The 19,547-nt window shown below is 37.8% G+C and overlaps 1 protein-coding gene and 1 long non-coding RNA gene across 3 annotated transcripts in view; both read right to left on the bottom strand.

Annotated features, from left to right (window-relative positions):
- Positions 1-2,204, bottom strand: part of LOC123512325 (glutamate receptor ionotropic, delta-1-like) — a 129,892-nt gene extending 127,688 nt beyond the window's left edge. For both annotated transcript variants that reach the window (XM_045268661.1, XM_045268662.1), the window contains exon 1: positions 2,086-2,204. The gene's annotated coding sequence lies outside the window, so the exon portion shown is untranslated. The remainder of the gene's footprint in view (positions 1-2,085) is intronic.
- A 7,821-nt stretch (positions 2,205-10,025) lies between these two features.
- On the bottom strand, positions 10,026-19,328 carry LOC123512238. The gene is made up of 2 exons (XR_006677046.1): positions 19,098-19,328; positions 10,026-18,814 (listed from the first exon to the last, which is right to left on the bottom strand). It is a non-coding gene; the product is annotated as an uncharacterized LOC123512238 (long non-coding RNA).
- Between the last annotated feature and the right edge of the window lie 219 nt (positions 19,329-19,547).

Below are 19,547 nucleotides of genomic sequence, written 5' to 3'. Positions count from 1 at the left end.
GGGAGTTGCGTCACCCGCTGGAAGTGCCCGAGCTTGTCCCAGGGCCGTGGCAGCGGGTGAGCGGAGCCTACCGGTATAGTCGCATTGTCGGTTACAGCTTATCTTGTACTTGACTATATTGTGGAGTTGTGGCTCTTATGTTTAGTCACAAAATTGATCAATTACATTCTGTAAAGTAGTAGAATTACCTATCTAGATGTAACAGATATTGTAGGAAAGTAGGTTTAGAGCCAACACGAGTCAGTAGGAATATGAGTCTGTAAGAAGTCAGTAAAGTATAAGAAGAACGAGTAAGGAAGAAGCGTCAGAGAAGAATTAGTGAGAAGAGTAGCAAAAGCACGGTGTTGGACTCACTGCTGTTGTATCCATGCAGTTCTCTTGCACAAGGAATTAAACGTCATACGTCCCATACAGCGCATCCTTCTCCACGGGTTGTCAGTCTCTTGGCGATACTGCAGTAAACGAACTTTGCGAGGAAGTCACACACTCGACCAGAGTAACAATTACGATTGAAAAAGTAGGAAAAAACAGAGAATGGCCTATTGTCAGTTGTCTCTGATAATTGCGCGTGTTTCTGTGAAGAAAAGAAGACGAGGTTTAGTAAAGGAGAGGTGATGTTTTATAGATTGAAAATTAGCTATAAGATCGCGAATGTTGCAGACGTTAATGAAGAAAAAAAAAGATGAGGGGATTGTCAAGACATTTAGGGTCGATACCAGAGGAGAGCGGTCCGACCTGGGACATTTATGATTCCTCCCCGGACGGGGACTCCAGGCAGGTGTAGGGCTCGCTATATTGAATTTACGACTTTGAGAGAAATGTGGAACTCCGGCATCACAAGTGTGTGTGTTATTAGGTGTTATATGTACTTTTTTTTTTTTTTTTTTGTGTGTGTGTGTATGTGAAGGAAGAGCGTTGTCTTTAGAAGGCAAGCTGTCACTACCCCCTTGCGTTGCGACTTGTGAGAAGCAAAAATAAAGCAAGATAAAATCACAGCATCCCCTGATTTAGTGCTTTAGATCTCACTGGAAATTATTATCGTTTCGTCACGTGTTTATACCGGCTCCTCCTTCATACTGCCTCTCCTCCTCAAGTTACATTACAAACGCAGCACAACTTACACTAACAAGCAAGCAAACATCCACCCACAAACACAATGGCCGTAGATTAGATCTCTCTCATCCCTCTCTCAATAATTGCAGGAATAGCGACCCTTAGTACGACTAACGAGGAGAAGGAGGAGGAGGAGGACGTGATACGTTATATGATGGAGGAGGAGGCGGAGGAGGAGGAGTGATACGTTATATGATGAAGGAGGAGGAGGAGGAGGAGGATAGGGAGGACAAGAAAGAAGGAGAAACAATTAAGGGACACAGAAGGGGAAGCATGGGAGTGACCTGGTTATAAGAGCCCCAGCCCCGAGGGAAGAGCGAGTTCCCTGCATTGTATAAAGTTTCATATAAAACACACACACACACACACACACACACACACACACACACACACACACACACACACACGGAAATAGATCGAAGCGGCGAGGAGTTTCCATGCATCAACTGGAGGCAAGAGACAAGACCACATAGTTGTAGCTCAGACCCTGTACAGTATACTATGAATAGTTATAAGGAATTAATCTGTAATTATAAAACAATCTTAATAACAGACCGAATATACAGGAATAAAAATACACAATAAAATGGGTAACACACTAATTCTTCGTTCTGTCTTTGACATTACGAGAGAGTTAGAGTTGTAGTATTTGTCATACGAATTGAAAAACATACTTGACGTAAGAGAGAGAGAGTGTGTGTGTGTGTGTGTGTGTGTGTGTGTGTGTGTGTGTTTTGTGTGTGTGTGTGTGTGTGTGTGTGTGCACGCGCGTCTCTCTCTCTCTCTCTCTCTCTCTCTCTCTCTCTCTCTCTCTCTCTCTCTCTCTCTCTCTCTCTCTCTCTCTCTCTCTCTCTCTCTCTCTCTCTCTCTCTATATATATATATATATATATATATATATATATATATATATATATATATATATATATATATATATATATATATATATATGAAGAATTCTAATGATACCAACCTTCAAAGACGTCAAATTGTGTTGAAAAGACGGAGACGGAGCAGAGGGAGAAGGAAGAGGATGACGACCACTAAGACAAGGCGGAGAAATTGACAGGTGGTCGGCCGGTCGCTCTGCAAGCTTTGTCCTGCCGCCGGCAAGGCAGCGCCAAATAGTCACCACTCACGCCGCGCGCAGCCGCCCAGCCATCCATGGGCGTCCGCAAGGAGGGAGGGGGGGGGGCAAAGGGGACCATTTGCTCCCCCTGGAATTTATGGAAAGTGAAAAGATGTAAGATAAATACAAAATGAATAGAAAATTACATGGAAAATGCAAAATGAATAGAATACCATGTACGTACATATATCAAGAGTTTATTACCGTAATCATTCTATTACTCAGGTATCTTTATCATTAGTAGTGCTATTGTTGAACAGGGATTGGAGTCGTTAGGGATTTCTGCTAAACCTGTCAATCACCTTGTTCATTATCTGTGAGGTCTGGCTGTTCACTTTGTCACGGTGATGTTCATCACTCACTGTTGACCTTAACCAGGTTTCCACTCTGCGCATTGTACTGAAAGACCTATCCACACCACATGATATTGCAGACAGAGTCAGTGCGGTGAGGATAGCCTTGCACACAGCAGGGATCAGAATAGTCTCCTTCAACATCTCAATCATACCCAGAGATTTGTCATCCACTAGCTGGGCCCTTATGCTTTTGCACGTCATACCACGCTAGTGCTTAATTTCAACAAGATTTTCAATTTCAATGGATAGAAAAAACTATTTTCTTGAATTCACCTCTTTCTCTTTGCTTCATTTCTTTTGGATGTAGGGTAAACATATGAAAATATGGTGCGTTACTGTCACCAAAAATATTTTACATAGATTGAATAAAAGAATCCATGTACAGGATATAGATGGTACCGCCCCGCCCTTGCAATTTCTTTTCTTTTTTTTTTTCTGCGGAAGCCCATGCGCCCACCTGTCCGATCAGCGATCATATTTGTCTCCACTATCTACAGATAAAGAAAAGTCGTTAAATTTTCCTATACATTGGCAATTTTCAAACTTATATTAAAATAGACCGTAAAAGTAAGTACAACCTCGGTGGCTAGAGAACTCTTACTTCTATGGTAATATACGTATTTTGATACACTCTACGTATTAGACGATGCAAAGGTTTTACTGCTACCTATATTGTCTTGATTCTTGGTATAGTTTTGCAATTATCCTACACCTCTTTTTGCGAAAAACATCAATAAAAAACCAAGCAATAACTTAGGTGGATCTTGAAAATAGCTGTTCCCAAGAGCCCACAAGTATTTGACGATGCGGGCGCAGTCATTTGATTGATGTCTAAGTATTTCAAACATAATCTCAACCAAAGACCATTATTAGATAGCGTTACACACACACACACACACACACACACACCCGGTAGCTCAGTGGTTAGAGCGCTGGCTTCACAAGCCAGAGGACCGGGGTTCGATTCCCCGGCTGGGTGGAGATATTTGGGTGTGTCTCCTTTCACGTGTAGCCCTTGTTCACCTAGCAGTGAGTAGGTACGGGATGTAAATCGAAGAGTTGTGACCTTGTTGTCCCAGTGTGTGGTGTGTGCCTGGTCTCAGACCTATCCGAAGATCGGAAATAATGAGCTCTGAGCTCGTTCCGTAGGGTAACGTCTGGCTGTCTCGTCAGAGACTGCAGCAGATCAAACAGTGAAACACACACACACAAAATGTTAAAGGATATATTACTATTATTCATATCCTATAATTTTCACATTACTGGTTTTCTCTCAGACATTTATATCGACATTTAGAAATGCGTGACCTCCCAAACGTGAGAGCGACAGGCATGATATTATTAGTTATTGGAGAAGGTAACTCGCTCTGGAGTGTTCTTTTATTGATGGTGGTCACGCCTCGGCCGCGGGCCCATGCTGCAGTTCAGGCACACCTGATGGAAGCGGCCGGCGCGCTGTTACAGGACAGGTGCACTATACCACACGGAGGTTATTTTCATTTTATAGATATATCTTTATTATTTTACTGTATTACCGGTATTACAGGAGGTACAGTTACTAAAGTCTTAACAGCTTACAATCATCACAGTCAGCACGGTCATCCTTATTATTATTCCGCATCATCCTTATAATAACCAACCTTCAATGCCATCGTGATCACCAACATCAACACTATCTTCATTCTCTTTACCACCACCACCGCTATCATCACATTTAAACGCTACGAAGCGTGATGGTTCCGTGATTGCGGGTGTCATGCCGCAGCCTCACCGCTGACAACCAGCAGAATTCCTCATCTTTTAAGCTAAATACATTATGAAAATCATGAACGCCTAGCTCTTTGATTCTTATTTCAATGGCGTCAGCTTCCGATCAGAGATCTTGAAAATGCCTTGAATTATTTATTATCTTTGAACTTTCATTAAACATCAGCGTCACTGGCGCACCTGCAGCGGCGCCTCACAACACAAGTCCAGCGCGTTATGGGGCTGCCTTGCCAGCTAATAGTGACAGGACCTCATGTGATCCAAGGAGTGTAATTATATCCAAAACACTACAAAAGTGGGGAGTAACGGTAAGTATTATGAAAAATCGGCGCAGGCGAGAGTTGTCCGACGGATGATTTCATTTACGTAAGAAGTAATGAAAAATCATCCCAGCGATATTTTTTTTTACCTTGATCTAGTTTCCTTTTACAGACTGCTCGCTATTAGATGACGTAGCCTCCTTATACCTATACCTTATTTTCAGCCACGTGTCAATTAAGCCACACCTTTCTCAGCCACACTCCATGTCCACCTCCGTATTCCCACTATCTCCTCGTTTCTATATTCCTCACGCCCCATCCTTTAAACCTTCATCTAATAACCACCTATCTCTCTCTCTCTCTCTCTCTCTCTCTCTCTGGTCCATATTATGAAACGCTTTGCCCTCTCACCATCACTGTTATTCCCAAGGCTCTAGTTGAAGATATCGTATTTTCAAGGGCATTTTTGTGGTTCTGGTGATAGATTGGCAAGAATGGTAAGTAAATCAAAAGGAGAAACTGTCTTGAGAACCTCGGTAGTCGTCTCTGTGGCCTTGGGAAAATGTGATGAGAGAGCAAGGCATTTCTGAATACGAGTCTCTCTCTCTCTCTCTCTCTCTCTCTCTCTCTCTCTCGTAATTTAAGATTTCTTAGAAATAAGAACTAAAAATCATGATATATACGAAATTGTAATAACAATACGCTGTGTGTGTGTGTGTGTGTGTGTGTATACTACACGGTCTTCTGCTGGTCACCCAGCTAACCTCCCCCCTACGGTCCACGGAGAGAGCTCAGAGTTCATACTGACCAATTAGTCCAGCAGATCTGTGAAATATTCTGGTAGTTTTGTGCCTTTGATGATACAAGCATGAAATTTGGTACACAGTTATAGCATACCCTTAGGAAACATTTTGGATATAGGGACATTCCAGATCACCCCTAGGGTCAAAATGGTGGCCATTTTACAAAATGGCTGCCACGAATAACTAAACTCTGCCTACAAGATCAGCAAAGTCATATGTGCTTATTGCAAAACACAATGTATTGAGTGTAATATGATTATTATCAACTAGTATGCACATGCTTTATTATCTATTTCATATTTGACTAAAAATATGCATCTACGGTGACCTATGAGGGGCATAGATAATAGTTTACCATCGCAATAATACATGGCTGGAATAAGAGCTCTGAAACATAATCATGCATCTGAATGACACCTGAATATTGTTCCTGGAAATATAAATGGATAAATGAAAATCAAACTTGGTGAAAGGAACTTAGACCCCATGAATATCTCCATTAATAATTACATACCAGTAGCTAGCAATGTCGTGATTAAATGCACAAATTTGCGAAATCGATATTGATGTACTCACTGTATCACTTTTATAATTGCATAATAGAAATGTTGAAACTACATTGGTGTGTTCCTATTGATTTGGTTTTAATATGGTCCTGAACAGCGCAAAGAAATAATGTATGGTGGCCTATTGGGGACATCGAGTGCCAGTCACCCAAATCTCTATTGTGTATATAATTATGCATCTCCTCTGGGCTGGGGTTCAATATTTTAACTCTTCTCTGTTTTCAGGTGATAACTCCACTGTAGTGTAGCCATACACTAATCCCCTACTTGGTGGTGGTTCTTCCCAGAGGGTTCTTCGAGACAATGGCCAAGAATTTCAAACTATTAGACCCCCAGCAGGGAGGGCCAAGTACAACTGTTACATCAATTAACCAGACAGACTGGAACCTATGTGTGTTGTGTCAGATGGACACCACTGAACCTCTTCATTGTCCAGCTGACTCCAAGCAAAGCACAGGAGGATCTGGATACCAGACTCTTGCAGACAACCTTCTCAGGTTCAGTGAGATCGACTGCCTCCCAAAATCTCTCGACATGTCCCGCTTAGACGATGGTGAGGGTATTGAGTCCACCTTCCAGCACCACAGGGCTAAGTGGCATGATTCGTGCAGATTACAATACAACAAAACTCAATTGACTCGGGCAGAGAAGAGGAAAACAACCAATCGCGATACCGAAGACATGACACCAAAGTTTACCCGTCAGAGTGTGGACCGCTCAGAGACACTGCTCAAAACGTGTTTCTTTAGTGACAAGCCAGCAGGTAACGAGTCTCTGCGCAAAGCTTCTACCTTCAACCTGGACAGACAGGTCAGGAAATGTGCTCTGAAACTAGAAGACAAGTCACTTATTGTTAAACTGAGTGCTGGAGATATGATGGCACAAGATCCCCTGTACCATGTGAAGTGTCTGGTTTCCCTCTATAACAAAGCAAGGGACACAAAGAGAACTTTGGATGACCAGGATGATATCAATCATGGCATAGCTCTCGGAGAACTGGTGTCCTACATCGATGATGCCTGCATAGACTCTCATGTGGCACCAGTGTTTAAGCTGGCAGATCTAACAAGTTTGTACAGCAACCAGCTGAAACATCTTGGAACAGTCTTGCCTGGATGTGTCCACTCGACCAAACTCAAGTACCAGATCATGGCATATTTTCCGGACATGGAGGAGCACAAACCTGGCGAGATGTTCTGCTTGCTTTCAACAAGGACATTGGATCAGCCCTTCACAAGGCCTGTGAACACGATGCTGATAGTGATGGTGTTCATCTTGCTAGAGCTGCGAACATAGTCCGAAGACATATGTTGAAGATGAAGACAACTTTCAGTGGTTCATTTGACGCCCTCTGTCAAAAACAATCTGTGCCAAATTCTCTCCTGGCACTAGTTGCTATGATCCTGAATGGTCCCACGATCCAAGAGCAGTCAGGCCACTCATCTGCATCAACACCAATCTCACAGCTCCTCATGTTCAACAGCTACGCGTGCTGCCGACAGAGTATAAGTATTGAGTCTATCACGCACGGCCACAATCGGGAGACCTCCTTGCCTGTGTACCTAGGAATGCTGATGCACACAAAGACTCGCAAACGAGACCTGGTTGACACTCTGTTCCACTTGGGTCTCTCCGTCTCCTATGATAAGGTGCTAAGCATCTCCACGGACTGGACAACCCTCCAAGAGGCAACTGAGGCATGTTGGCAACTACTAAGGTGTGGCTGCAAAAAGGGATGCAGAGGACAGTGCAAGTGTGCCAAGGCTGCACTCCAGTGTACAGCTCTATGTCACTGTGGCGGGGAGTATATGAGAGAGTAGAATGATGTGTTGGGACAAGAGAGATCACAGATGCTAATTACATGTATGTTAACATGCATCTATGCATATACTAAATTTTGTTACCTGGATCTAGAGGTTCCACTGTATAATTTTTACTATGTAAGTTGATGTTAGGTTATATGCTGTCTCTTATTTGCTACAATAAATATTTAGTTGAATAAAACCACTGGTATGCTTCTTCAATAAGTAAATATGGTTGTATTCACATGAACCCTAAGTCACATACAACACAAAATCGGCTATTTTGTAAAATGGCTGCCATTTTGGCCCTGGAAAGAATCTGGAATGTCTCTATATCCAAAAATCTTTGTAAGATACTACCCTAGCTGTGTGCCAAATTTCATGCTTGTATCACCAAAGGCACATCTGTTTTACATATCTGCCCGACTAAATCTTTGGGTAGGACTGAGACCACACCACACTCCACACACCAAGACAGCAAGGCCACAACCCCTTGAGTTACATCTCGTACCTACTTGCTGTTAGGTGAACAGGGGCTCTCCCGTTTACCTTGTCGCGCCCGGGACTCGAATCCGAGCCCTCTCGGTTGTGAGCCTAATAAGGTAACCACTACAGTACGCGTTGTGTGTATGTGTGTATTTTCTTAATTGTATTGCACAGGGTTCGAGCAGGGCTCATCATGTGTGTGTGTGTGTGTGAATAAATAGATAGAGTTGATAGATAAATACATATATTGAACAAACAAGCACAGTGACATGTGTATACACATGTATGCATGTCGGTTCCCTACTTAATGAAGCAGTTTTCTTATTTACATCTCTATCAGAAATTATGTCATACTTTTTTTCATGACAGCTGTCATTGGCTAGAGCTGTCTCTGATGTTTATCTACAGCAGAGAGAGAGAGAGAGAGAGAGGTGCAGGTGAAGGAGGTATAAGAAGCATAGGGGTGGGGAAAAGGAACAGAGAGGAAGGAAGTAGAGGGGGAGAGGAAGAAGGCAGGCCTTTATGACACACGTGGGAGTCGAGAGGCAGCTTAAAGCCAATAACAGCTGGCATGAAAGAAAGATGACAGGTGTTGCTTTTGTTAGAAATATGGGTAAGAAAACTGCTTGAATTAGAGGGCCAACTGTGTACATAAAACAAAAAAAAAAAAAAAAAATGACATCAACCATTTATAAAATTCTATTACATCCATTTCCTTTTTCATATAGAATATGCTGTTCTGTAGAATATCTACTGTTTTTACAATATCATGGCCTAGGTTAAATTTGGCAATATATTTATAATGATGGATTATGGCTACTTTCACATGAACAAAATTTTAAGTACTAATTATTTCTAAGTAATATAATCAAGACAACAGATATCTTTCAGTGTTCTCACTAAATTCATAAGTTTTATGACATCCATCACTGAGAGGCAGTGCGGCACTAACAAATATGACAAGCAGACACTGAAGCAAATGTTGAGAGGAACAGCCTGCGGCAGACACCACACATTCACTGTAGATGTCCAGGTACCAAGTGACTGCCATGCTGCACTTGTTGGACTGGCAAAAATCATTTGTGTGAAAGCAGCCTAAGGGATGGTGATTGCAGCCTTGGAATAACTTTAGGGGAGGCCACCATGTGTCCACACATAAAAGTGGCCAAATCATTAGGCATTCAAATGGTTTGACTTTAAAAAGTAAAGTTGATGAGGGATGGAGAGGCCAGGGCTCAAAACACCATCCCTCCAACACAGTACTTTTGTTCAATTTTTCAAGGTCTTTTAGAGATAACTGTGTGTTGATATTAATTATGAAGCCACAAGAAATAATACATGGTGTTCTGTGAGTTATGGCATTATACATGTATCCTTGACCATATTTTCAAAATAGGAGTGTTTTTTCCCACCCAATCCTCACATACTTTTCTTTCAGTTGTTCTTCTCTTACAATCTTCTACAATGAAGACTTTAGTTAAGAAATGCCAGAATATTATAGTTGGATTCTCATATAGTTTTAGATGACTGAAATGGACTTTTTATCTATGTTCCTTACTTTCCAGTCATAATAATTTTCAAGGATGAATGGGAAAATATCAATATAACTACCTATTAGCTTACCCTTCTTTCATTTCACTGACAATATGTATATCATAAAATTCCTAAGATATTGTACATTTAGGTAGAGTACTGTAATAGCTTCCATCTCACTGATGCACAAGGATGAAATATAAACACAGCATTGATAAAGGTTTCAGTTTTATAATGTTTGAAACAGCAAAAATTGGCTTTCATAAGACTTCTATCAACTCTTTAAGATATTCACAGAATACTTAAAGAGTTTCATAAAAATACATATAACATTCCAGTTACCTGAAATTCCTAATACATCTTGTGGTCATCCAACAATTAGGATTCTTGAGTCCAGGGAGTGAGTGTACGTTTGTCTGTTGCATCCACACACCATTCCTAGACCTCATAAAGCTGGTCATTCATCTTACAGGCCTACTGAGTTGAAGCAGAAGGTCTTGCCTTACATAATGGGCCTCATAAGTTACAGTTTCTGCACTGCAAACATTTTACAGACCATACAAGTTAAAGTTTCTTCATTCCAGACCATTTACATGCATAATAACTTACAACTCCTCCACTCTAGACCCTACACAGGCCTGGGTAAAAATTACAATTCTGGCATTACAGACATTTTATAGGCCCAGCATTGTAGACCTTTTATAGACCTCAAAAGTTATAAGTCCTACATCTTAGACCTTTTACAGGCTTTGTAACTCACAGATCCTGCAATTTAGGTCTCGTATATGCTACAGGAGGTCCTGCACTGAAGACCTTTTACCATAAATTAAGAGGTCCTGCTAGCACTTATAGAAGACCTTACAAGATATGTCTAACAAGTTACAGACCTCTCTCATAAATCACACGGGTCTACTACAGAGATACAGACCTAAAGTACATTGGTAGCTCACAGAACACTGGCTGTTCTTCCCATTAAACCACTGTGATCATCATCAGCACCACACACTTCCACACACATTAACACAGTAGAAATGCATCCATCCCAATCCAAACATACATTTGAGTGGGTTTAAGTTAGCCTTCAGTCACACTGATAGAGACATTCTATCTTAGAAGAAGTGCTCAGACCAAAATACATCAAATTGTTCACCCTTTCCTGCGATGAAGCCCATGATCTCGGCACACCTTCCAATGCTTCACTTTGACACACTTGCACATTACTCAAGGCATCCCATGTGCTAAGACCAAACCACACCTAAGGGTTCATATTCTTCACCACTGTGGTCTACTGTCTGAGTTTACTTTTCGGTGCCTTGTTTTGACACACACTTGCTGCCCTGTCATGCTGCCAATGAAGGCAATCAGTCCACCTTTCACATTATTTTATCAACATTAATCCAAACAGGTACTACAGCCACTGTAAAAATATCTTCAGATGTTATAAAATCCATTTTAAGTCAATCTAAACAAAGAAAAATCAATACTATATGTTATATTAGATTATGTTAGGTTATGTTAGATTAAGTAACATAACTGGCCCCTAAAAATCATTGGCCAGTTAGTAAGAAACTATCCATTTTTTCCTAGAAATAACAGAACTAATATTTGTCAATAATAATAATAATAAAATAATAATAATAACAATAATAATAATAATAATAATAATAATAATAATAATAATAATAATAATAATAATAATAATAATAATAATAATAATAACAATAATAATAATAGTAACATCACTTTAATGACAAATGTATATAGGTAATCAACACTCATGTAAGTCATAAAACTGATCAGTTATGAGTTTACCATATACAGCTTCCCAAAGCATTGATGTCATATTCTAGAGGGTGTTTCAGAAAAAATGCCAGGATTTTGATCTCCATTTATTCAAAAACTAATAATGACAAAACAAACTGTAGTGCTATCAAAAGCTAACTTGATGGCAATTTATCCCTTGTCTAAGTAAACTTCTTGAAGTTCATGTTTTCAATATGAGTGCCGCGTGGGTTGAAGCATGATTTAAGGCGTACACAGAAATTCTCACCAACTTTCTGGCATTGTCTCTGACCTCAGTCCTCCTGATTTTTGGTTCTGGGCTGAAGTCTATGCCAACAAACCATCAACACTCACTGCGTTAAAGCAAAATGTGGAGGTATACACAACCAGTGTGACCCAAGAGACATGCCAGATAGTTGGTGAGAATTTCTGTGTATGCCTTAAATCATGCTTCAACCCATGCGGCACTCATATTGAAAACATGAACTTCAAGAAGTTCACTTAGACAAGGGATAAATTGCCATCAAGTTTGCTTTTGATAGCACTACAGTTTGTTCTTTTGTCATTATTAGTTTTTTAATAAATGGAGATCAAAATCCTGGCATTTTTTCTGAAACACCCTATATATAAAAAAGAAACAAAATCAGTATGAGATGTGTGTCTCCATCAATTACATTAATAACTCCTCTTAGTTTTTACAGAACTGTTAAAATACACCATTAGTCTATGTACTAATTTACACTTCATGTAGAAAATGAAATTAACTGAACTTTATGACATCACTACTTAGGACAGTTGTACATTTACCATCAATATTGAACTACAATTTCAAAAACTACATAATTTCTGAGTGCTGCCAACCTTTCTCACACAAAACAGTTAGGTTCCCACATATCATATACTTGCTGAAGTCTCTGACTCAAATAACATTCTGACAAACATGTCTTACATTTTGAAAGACCCATTGTAAGTGGAGGAAAAAAAAAAAAAAAAATCTTAAATAAAAAGGTGATTTATGTAACTGCAAGTATGTGGTAAATGTTGTTTTGGACAAGAAATTATTGTGTTCATGCAATCAAACTATGATCAATAACTTCATGTTAGCTGCCACATGACAATGTGTGTGTCCATTAAAGATCAGGAAAACATGTAAAAGAATGTGAAGTATTTCTTTACAAAAAAATTCTGAAAATACATTATAAATACCTTTTTGTTAAGGTGGTTTCTTCTCCACTGAAAAAAGCCAAAGCCTAAGACTGTGGGGCTTGTTTCCGATGGAACCACTAACTAACCTGTACCTATGAACAAGATTGAAGAAATTTCTAATGAAATTGATGATGGCTGGTGTGGATGTAGAGACAAGTTTCTCAGTCTATAAAATGCACTAATGAACAGGAAATGAAAAAAAAAATCCCAGTTACAAATTGTTTTAGACCATCAGCAGTCTGAGCCACAGCACTACCAGTAACTGCAGGGAATTCAGCCTCCTCTTTCCAGACTGCAGAATGGACTGAGTATTTCTGATTTTGTTTTTTCTAGTTTTCTATGCAAATAAGTTCCAGTTAAAATTACATAGTATACAAGTTGTTTCAACATATATTATGGTAAAAACATATGGCAAACATCAAAACTTTAAATGGTCAAGTGACATTTTCCTGGTCTTGACATTAATGAAATCTGGGATCATCTGTATATCAGTGATCTTAGTCATCTTTTTGGAGTGAGAGCTTGAAAGTGTTAGGTTTAGTTATACATATGTTAAGTTCATTTATCAAACCTAATCTTTTCTCTCTTCTCACAATAGAATATTTGGAGTGTTTGATTTTCATACTTAAAGGAAACATGTTTTCACTCGTAACCACCACCACCGCTCTCTTTGCCACAACATATCCTGCACCTCACAGGAGTGGTTTGGGTGTGTACCATGGATATGATTCTGACTGGTAATCCAGGTTGATGGTCATTACTTCAAATCGGTAACCAGAGATTATTTCACAGAGGAGAAATAAAATAAACATAAAAAAATCCGAACTACTCCAACCCTGTTTGCTGTTAGTAGCCTTTCAAAATTATACGAAATCATTATATGAAGCTTGAGACAAAGCCATAGCAGTCTCAGTTAATTAATTTCACACCACAAGACACACAAGCTGTTAACATTACATTGCAGGATCAACATCATCACTTATTCCATGTTAATTTCCCTGTGCAAATAGCCTGTATCACTGGGTGCATCTAAATAATCATACTGATGCTTCATATGATTATAAACTTGTTGGGCATTGCAAAAACATTCTCTACTATGTATTACATTGAAAGCCATGTTTATCATCATTAGGTGCTAGAGAGAGAGAGAGAGAGAGAGAGAGAGAGAGAGAGAGAGAGAGAGAGAGAGAGAGAGAGAGAGAGAGAGAGAGAGAGAGAGAGAGAGAGAGATTCTAAAAAATTATATATACATGTTAAATAAAGAAAAAAATAGGAAATTAAAAATCAAATTAATGAAAATATAGATACATAAATAAAAAAAAATAATAAAATAAAATAAGAAAATGGTTCAGAATGTTTGCATCACAACCTAGCTTGGTCTTTGCTTCATCTTAAGATCTACATACACGTCTGAGTTGCCGAGCACAGGCCACACTCTACATGTCTCTGTAAGCCTTCTAGTGTAGGTACTAGAAATATGTCAAACTATACGTATGGACTTGTGAGCTACTGGCACACACATTTTTCATGACTGGCCATATCAAAAGCAAGCTACAAGGTAAGTAAATAAAATAAATAAAATAATCCATCTATCAATATATCAGGCCAAGGTCTCTATTGAATAAAAAAAAAAAAAAAAAATAAAAAACTGATAAATAATAAAATACAAGGATGAGACCCTTTTAAATACTGGGAAAAAAGTATCAGACAATCCTTTATCTACAATAACCAAACAGTGCATTATATTACATGGAAATTTAATTTTATAAGATTACTATACACTAAAAATTATGTAAATAAGGATTCCTACCCTCAACACTACACTTATCCAATACATTACATACCTACAGCAATACATTATCCTTTGATTAACCCCACTGTTTTACCAGCTTATTTTGCACTCCATCTATACAACTTACATGCTCCTTGTGGGATATCAGTTGGTGTGTTTTGAGTGTGTTCAGTACAGGTTGCTGTGTTTGGCTGCATTTTGGATGTAGCATAGCCTGTTCTGAGTGTGTGCTTGGATGAGATTTGCATGTCTGGGTGAGCCTGGGAATGTTAGGATGTGCTTTAGGTAAATCTGTGTACCTATTACAGGCCTCGTTCTTTTGTCTACTTCAGTATTCACCAATTGATAAAATAAATTATGCAAATAAAAAATAAAAAAATAAATAAATAAAATAATAATAATAATAATAATAATAATAATAATAATAATAATAATAAATAAAAAAATCATTCATATTTTTTTCATACCAGAAATAATGATGCAGGTACAACAGCACCTTGGATTGTGTGTATAATCCATTTCTGGTACAGACTTGTAGTTCAATTTACTGATAGATCAAGAATTTTCACCATAAAGATTAATGGATACATGTATGGTTCATTCCATTAAAGAGGAAATGTACTTATAGAAGTAATTTTAAGCACTATTATGTGAACAAATTACTATCACCCTCCTAATAAGTACCTTCTTTTAAATTAAAGGCTGCTACATAATGCAGACCATAGTTTTAATAATGTAAAGTTACAATAATGCATAAACCTGGTGACAAAATAATGTAGGAGAGTAAGGTAAGAGTGCAAAGATGCTGACAATGCTAGAGATACATGTGAAAGGTGACAGGCAATAAAACTGCAGGTTCTGTAGAGCAATGAGGCCCAGTGCACTCCTGATAGTGGAGTGGGATAGACATTTGGATCAGAGAAGCCACCTTGTGGTAGCAGCAGTGGCCATCACAAAAAGGAAAGGCATGGGGGTTACAAGAAGAGGACAGAGATAAAATGAAGTCAGTAAATTCTACAAAATGTCCTAAAGAGTTAAAAAATTGAGTAAGTGTAACAGAGTAAAGAAGGTATACAAGAAACTAAACAATAGAAGCAAGGAATGATAACCTACGGAGAGCTACAAAGCTTAACAGGTCACGAGAAGAAGAGCTGTGACAGAGGAGAACCATCAGCTCTTTTTGCCCAGTTTTCCAAGTTATGCTTGTATCCTAAAGCAAATTTTGCTTGATACATATGCTCATCTTACAAGTTGCACATCTACAAAATCTGTCGTAAGCCGAGGTATTACAGCACTTATAGAGGTTCCAAAATCACAATTAATTTTTCCAGCAAAGAACTCGACTCAAAACTTTGTCCTAATTTCTCTGAAGAACATCACCACAAAATATTAGGAAAACTTACTGTAAGCTCTATGTATATGTATGTTATAATATTGAAAGGTACACACACTAAATGTATCATTGATCCTGATTCACGAATGGGTTCAATGAATGTCACTCATTTATTAATCGCAATTCATCAGTGTGAATTAACTGACTGGGTTTCTTATTACCTTCTTTCATTATCATTTCCACTGATTTGGTCATTTTCTGGAATTCCTGATGGAAATGTTTGTCATGTCTCAAATAGTAAGAATTATATAAGTATAATATAAGATGAATTCAAACTCATAAAAACATCTTATCTACACAAGAGTTATATACATAATCAATATGTACATGAAGTATAATTGGAGATGCACAAGTAATCCAGTAAATATGATTGACTTTATTGCCACCTCAATGAACAACCACTTGTCTATAAAAAGCTCCACACTTTTTATTTTACTTTGTTATTTAGTATAATAACTAACACTGCAAAATATATATGGTACTCTCTTCACTGTAGCATGACAAAAACACATCTCAAAATAGCACACATGAAGCAGAACAAAAGTGTACACATTAATATATGACACACAAGATAATCTCCAAGTCAAACATTTAAAGACTGTGAATTCTTTAGAAAGGATCCTCAATTTTCATTATGCTATCTAACACATGAAAATATGAAATATAATGCAGTACAAAAATTATGGTCTTAGATGTAATTTACCATATTTATCAATTTTATCAATATAAAAAATAAAATAAAAACAAGTCTTCCTGTATCTAAAATAATCTTACATTCCTTATGCCATTTTTCTAAAGTGTTTATTATTGATGTTGATATCAAGTTTTGGAAGCCACACACAAATGTGATTGATTGATACATTTACAAGGAATGTTGCATGTGTCCAGGTAATGAGCAGGAGAGAGAAACAGAGAATATTGGAGTATCTCACCTTAAATAATAAATGTTATGCAAAGGTCTGTATGTAATGACAACCAGAAGAGAGAAAGGAGGAGCATTATGAACAAGTATGTAGGCAAATTTTTTACAACTAATTTGTGTCCAGGAACACCATACTGTACACCACTGCAGTAGTAGCAATAGCCTAGTGATCCAGTAGTTAGTGAGCCTGACTCATGATCAGGATGGCTATGATTTGAATCTTGGGTAAAGACAGAAGTTTGGGCAGACTTCAGTCTATGTTGCCTCTGTTCACCTAGCAGTGATTATGAACCTGGGTCAGTATTCTACAACCCGTTATAGCTAATGATGTCTGTCATAGCGAGCAATATGGCGCATTTTAGACATAAGTCTATCTACGGCCGGCAATAATCTTGTGATGTCGCCCGTAAGTGCTAAGACAGGGTTCACCATGCTATAGTGCTGTCTATGACTACTGGAACTCTTGATAACATCATGATAACATGGCTGTATATACCATAACATGATCTTCAACAATTTGTATCATCAACTGAACAATAAATATCAGTAATGATAAGTAAATAATGTCCTTCTTTGATGCAATAAAGCATGATTATAAATAACTGCCAGGACCAGTACGAACAGTTTTCATAAACTAGGACAAGCCTTGCCTTGCACAGACTGCATGTCAATCTGTTGTCCATAATCTTCTATTTATCATGTTACACTGTCTAACTATTCCCAAAAGTAGTAATATGATGTGAAAACAATTTATATCCAAGAAAGTTATGTCAAGAACCTATTTCATTCTACATATTCTGCATTGATGAATTGTGAATTTCTAGCAGTCGAAGACTTCTAACAATCAGAGGAATGACAGTTACAAATTCTGTGAGACCTGATGATAACTATGTACGGTCACACACACAATGCAGAATACGGACTCTAGTATAAATCAGAAGTTGTGACCCATTGCCAGGTACGAGAAACAAACTCCTAAGAAAAAATACACACAGGGTGGCCTGACCATCCTAAGACTAGTCCACTAGGTTGATCTGGTGCCATCTGGCAGCCATTGTATCAAGTAGTAAGATGCCACCATGGGGTTGGGCATGCTTAAGTTGAAGTATGCATGTTAGTAAATAAGTACCTGTAATATGTAAAGTATCAGTTGTAAGGCTGCCATTCAAATAAACCAAAATATTATTGTTATCATTATTTGCATTACTATTAGTCCCTTAAAGTTAAGCTGATATGAAACCTAAATTCCTTCCCTCCAGTCTCCTCTCCTGCAGGCTCCTGGTTGTTGCACTCTTAATGTTCTTGTCACTTCTCAATATTTCCTATATTTATAGGATATTTTCCTCTACATTTATCAAACAGCCTTGTCCCAAACTGATCTTTTTTAAAGTAATGTAAATTGCATGTTGACTTATTGCCATAAATTTTGCTTCAATATTATCAATATATTTGTACCAATGTTTTCAAACACCATCTTGAGGCATGACTAATTACTAAGGAGATAGAAAATACATTAAATATACAAATATTGTAAAGTGACAAGAACATTATGGGTGATGGATGCACCAAACAGGCATACTGCTAAGAGAGCACAGGAATGGCTACCATATCACCTTAGCCTATAGTGACTGTAGTGGAGTTGTTCAAGCATCTGTATGTAATGATCACAACGAGGAAAAAATTAAAGAGGAGCAGCAGTACAAGCTGATTTTGTTGACAGAGCAAACTTTCACTTTTACAAATGACTTGAGTATATCAGTATAATACATCCTTAGATCTTTTTTTCTTTTATACCCATGAGTGAATGTTCATCGTCTGCCATTCTTCTCTTAGTGGAAAGGGAGTAGTAGGAGGTTCCAATAGTAGATGGAAGGATGAGGTCAAGTGAATAAAAAAAACAAGATCCTGAAAAGAGAGAGAAAATACACTTATAGCTGGAAAATAATGTTGTACAAGTTGAAAAAAGAAAAAGAAATGAAATATTACCATCATAAAATTCACACACTCATGAAAAACAACATGTATGAATAAATCATGAGTACTAAACAAAAGTGCAAATTCCATGAGTGAATAATGAAAGCTGCAACCGTGAAATAAATGGAAGGGAATGTATCTTTGGTTGTAATCAGTGGCACAGCACCAGAATGAATTAGGTAGACAGGTGAGTGCAAAAGATGAAGGGAGATACCTATTTTCTTGACGAGGGTCTTTGGTCACCTCACACCTTCAGCAGACTGACATGCAAGGCAGCGGTCCTTCCCTTTGACAGTCCTCTGTGGCGCGATTCTAAGGTTGGCAGATCACTGCCACAGCAAATGGCTCACACAATACACAAATGAAATCACTAGTACTCCTATGTCACCTATGGGAAAGTAAAGTATTACATATATATATATATATATATATATATATATATATATATATATATATATATATATATATATATATATATATATATATATATATATATATATATATATATATATATATATATATATATATATATATATATATATATATATATATATATATATATATATATATATATATATATATATATATATATATATATATATATATATATATATATATATATATATATATATATATATATATGAGTATATGTATATTATATCAA

Source organism: Portunus trituberculatus, chromosome 33 (genome assembly GCF_017591435.1).
Source record: "Portunus trituberculatus isolate SZX2019 chromosome 33, ASM1759143v1, whole genome shotgun sequence".
Taxonomy (NCBI): domain Eukaryota; kingdom Metazoa; phylum Arthropoda; class Malacostraca; order Decapoda; family Portunidae; genus Portunus; species Portunus trituberculatus.
The sequence above is the reverse complement of the archived record's forward strand: the minus strand, read 5'-3'. Positions and strand labels throughout refer to the sequence as shown.